The sequence below is a fragment of the Podarcis vaucheri genome (genome assembly GCF_965113315.1).
Source record: "Podarcis vaucheri genome assembly, chromosome: 1".
Lineage (NCBI taxonomy): Eukaryota > Metazoa > Chordata > Lepidosauria > Squamata > Lacertidae > Podarcis > Podarcis vaucheri.
Window position 1 is genome coordinate 20,498,881 of NC_138759.1, and position 4,457 is coordinate 20,503,337.

Consider the following 4,457-nt stretch of genomic DNA (forward strand, 5'->3'; position numbering starts at 1 on the left):
AACACTGCTCTCTGTGGGAGATAAAATAGAATGATTTAAATAAATAAATAAATAAATAAACCCAATAATTTGCTGCCCTGTATGATACCCCAAATCAGTTGCCTGAAGCAACTTCCTCATTCTGCCTGATGGCAGAGCCAACCCCTCTAAGAAACTCTGCCTTTCAAGTCCAACAATGTCCATTAAATAAGGCTCTATCTTTTCGTATGCCCAAACCATCTACACCCCCCCCCCCCGATTATTAATGTCTTCCTCCTAACACCCTGAGTTCATAATATCTATATTACTGCTGTCTAAATCAACTATATTAACGCTGGCTTCTTTCCTTCCCTGGAAGTCAATTTTCCATCCACACTTGGTTTTCTTTATGAAGAGGACAACATTTATTAACTATCCAATTAAAAGCATTTTATTATATGGTTGCTGTTCGTGGCACTGTGCTAAAGGGTCTCTCAGCATTGCCACCATAAACGGTGGCTTCCAGAGGTTTATACATGGAATGTAAAATCTGCTCTTTGGATTGAAAGGCTTTAGCTAGGGGATGTAGATTTTTTTCTTTCTTCTTTTTTTCAAAAATGGCAATACCTTATCCTTCTCTTAACTGGAAACCCCACACTTTACTCTGCAATTTCCCTGGTGCCATTTGGCAGTAAATCAAAACTGATGCTGCATACGTGACCTGTGGGTTTTTTGGGAGAACTGATGTACTGAACTAGTGCATAGTACACAAGCCAGAATTTGGAAATTTCATATTTTTTAAAAATGAATTAGTTCCAGTTCAAGTTTGCCCATTCCAAAAAGGAACTTAGTTTGTAATGGGTCAATTTACAGTTTAATTCACAATTCTTTCTCGTGGTCCTTGCCATTTTTTCTCTCCTTCTCTACCATTCAGAATTTAACATTTAACATTTTATCTGTCTAAAAAGTGATGCTGCCATTTAAGTTTAAGGATCATGATTGTTGGGGAAAATAAATAAAGCAGTTATTCACCTTACACTGCACGTGTGTGTTTGGATGCTCTCTTAGTCTTAAACATATATTTATACTTTAGCTGCCTTTATGGCCATGGTTTGAGCCTTCAAACCTATGGAAGTGCTAAGAAATGAAGCAGAATGGTCAATTGCAATGCATTGGTTCTTTCCACACGGTCATAAGAAATCTGTGGTGCCTATCAAGTTTTCCTCAGGCATCCTGAAAAGCCCCTAAATTTCTTCTGTCCCCACCCATACCCCCATTGTGCACAAGCTGATAAGGTGATAAGTGTGGCCACTCTTTTCTGCCTTGGAAAGTACATAGAGCTGAAAGAGGAAGTGGGGAAGAGTGGCACGCTTTCCCACTTCCTCTTTCAGCTTTCCTGCTTTTCAAGGCTCAGATTAATTCTGCTGGATCCAACTTTTTACCCAGATCCCTTGGGAAAATGAAGTGTGTAAATACACACTTTCTCTTTTTCTGTCTGGTGGGCTGGGGGTGGGGGTCTTCTTCGTTGGCGATCACTCGTAGCTGAGTAAGATTGTCTTCCATAAACACGGTTTTAACAATGAGTCCATAAGTGAATGTGGAGGCCAATTCTGGACCCACACATCCTTCCACAGTGGGGACATTTCCAGGCAGGAGTTGATCACGGTGTGGATTTGCCAAGCGTGCCTTCCTCTTAGCACATTTCTTCCTTGCGTCCTGAGTTTGAGTGTCTTCAAAGCCCATGACACCTTTGGTAAAGGCTGTTCTCCCACTGGAGAGCTCACAGGCCAGTGTTTCCCAGTTGTCAGTGTTTACACCACATTTTTTTTTATTTGCCTTGAGACAGTCTTTAAACCTCTTTTATTGACCACCAGCATTACGCTTTCCATTTTTTAGTTCGGAATAGAATAGTTGCTTTGGAAGACGATCATCAGGCATCCACACAACATGACCAGTCCAACAAAGTTGATGTTGAAGAACCATTGCTTCAACCCTGGTGATCTTTGCTTCTTCCAGTGCACTGATATTAGTTCACCTGTCTTCCCAAGTGATGTGTACAATTTTTCAGAGACACTGTTAATGGAATCTTTTGAGGAGCTGGAGATGGCGTTTATAAGTAGTCCATGTTTCACAAGCATATAGTAAGGTTGGTAGTACAATAGCTTTGTAAACAAGCATTTTGGTTTCCTGGCGAATGTCCCGGTCCTCAAACACTCTGCACATCAGTTGGGAGAAGAGCTTTATTTATTACACATTTATTTATTGCATTTTTCTCAAAGGGAACTCAAGTTCTCACTCTGAATGTTCCCCCCTCGTAATTTAATCCCCACAACAACCCTATGAGAGAGGCTAGGTTTTAGAGTCATGGATGGCCACCTGCTATAGATGCTTTAGCTGAGATTCCTGCATTGCAGGGGGTTGGACTAGATGACCATTGGGAGTCTTATGATTCTATGACTGGCCCAAGGTCACCCAGTGAGCTTCCTAGCGAGTGGAGATTTGAACCCTGGTTTCCCAGCTCATAGTCCGACACTCTAGCCACTATACCACACTGGCTCTGTGACCCCTGGTGCATGGCCTAGGCATCTCCCTTTGTCTCTCACACACTACTTTTGCCTTGGGGGCTTGAGCCATACCAAGCCATTTCAGTTATCAACATCTACAAGCAGGGTGCCAAGAATTCCAGAATACACATCATGTTCCTCCTCAGTTCAAACCCGTTTCACATAAACACACGGTTTGCAGGAAGGGGCTGGGGGGAAACGCAGCCAACATATGTGGATGGTTTAAATTGACTCACTGTATTAACTTCCACACTACTGAAAGATGGTCTCAACCAAGGATTTTTCTACGCTGCCGAGGAAAGCTGGCCCACAGCTGTTTGTGTGAGTGCCCGGGGAGTGTCCATGGAGAACGGCACCTTGAACCACTTTATTTCTCAAAATCCAGAGGATTTGTTACATCGGGGTTTTCAAAACATTTTTTCCCCCTTGCCAGAAGTGTTAATGTGTGTCATTACAGCTGCCAAGTCGTGCGCAGTGCACCGAGACCCTCATCGGAGTTTATAGAACCTGACATAAGAATGCTAAAGAAAACAGAGGCACGATATGGAGAGTGACAGCTGATTATTTATTTTTACATATTTTTCAAAGTATCAATAAATCCATTTGAGACTTCATGACTTGAGATGTTGTAAGAACGGCAGAGAACACGAATTATAATTAAGCCGCATTCGCGCTCGACACACGCACACACAAAGAAATGGAAACAGAGGGTGCTCACAGAATGAACTTTGAGCGATCAAAGGAACTTCAGTTACCTGAAAAAATGGTGGGCGGGGGGTGGAGAGGCTCTGATATTTAACTATGTTAAGATGATATTAAGGTTTACGGTCCCATGTTGGCCTCTGAGCAGGGCCAGATTTAGGAGGAGCTAATCTTCTGGGAAAGCGTGGCTAACCTGTAGCCCTTCAGATGTTGTTGTTATATGATTCCCAGCATTCCTGACCATTGATTATGCTGACTAGGGCTGATGGGAGTTGGGAGACCAACAACATCTGGAGGGTGACGGCTTAGCCACCCCTGACATAAAGCAATGCAATGTGGTCTTTAAAAGCCCCAACCCTCCGCACCCCAGTTGCTCATATTTTCTCCAAGCCGCAATATGTGTCATATCCCCTTTCAGCTCCTGGCTTGCCACTGAGGACCTTTTGCCCAGAACTGGAAGTCTCTGCCTTCCCCTGCCTCTCTCTCTTGAGCTTCCTGGTTATGTGGAGGACAGAACTGTGAGTACCACTGAGCATGATTACCCTCCAACATTTCTCCGATGAAAATAGGGACCTTCTATTCCATAATAGTAATAATTTTATTAATGACTAGGTTGCCCCAGCCACCCTGGAGAGTTCCCAACATATATAAAAACATGATTAAAACAACAACAACAGGAACGTCCTAAGGAAAAGCAGGACATTCCGGGATCAAATCAGAAACTGGGACAGCTTCTGTAACTCCGAGACTGTCCCCGGAAAATAGGTTCACTTAGAGGGTCTGTGCATGACTGGCACCCCCTAGCTAGCTGTGGTGGAGGGCACTATTCCGTTGCCAGTGTTGAACTGAGATTCAACTATTAATCCGGTTGGGAAAGGAGGACACCATCTTGCTCTTTGCCTTGGGCAGAAGATTGCATTGGGTCAGACCTGGGAGCAGATCGTCAGGAGAGCCGAGAGAGAGATGGAGGTAGATGTGAGCCACAGTGGTGATCTGAGGAAGCTGGGTGGCCAGTACTGGGAGAACAAGAACTCAGCAGCTGAACACAGCAGCCGGTGCTGAGGAGAACCCAAACCAGAGCTGGACATCAGAAGCCAGTAGTAGTAGTAGTAGTAACTCTGGGCAGCTTCCAACAAAATATTAAAATACAGTAATCCATCAAACATTAAAAGCTTCCCTAAACAGGGCTGCCTTCAGATGTCTTCTAAAAGTCTGGTAGTTGTTGCTGCATTG

The 4,457-nt window shown here is 43.8% G+C and overlaps 1 long non-coding RNA gene across 1 annotated transcript in view; it reads left to right on the forward strand.

The window, feature by feature from the left end:
- The first annotated feature begins 3,647 nt into the window (after nt 1-3,647).
- LOC309531253 overlaps nt 3,648-4,457 on the forward strand; it is a 22,588-nt gene continuing 21,778 nt past the window's right edge. Inside the window, exon 1 of the long non-coding RNA XR_014219175.1 lies at nt 3,648-3,742. This is a non-coding gene — a long non-coding RNA (uncharacterized lncRNA). The remainder of the gene's footprint in view (nt 3,743-4,457) is intronic.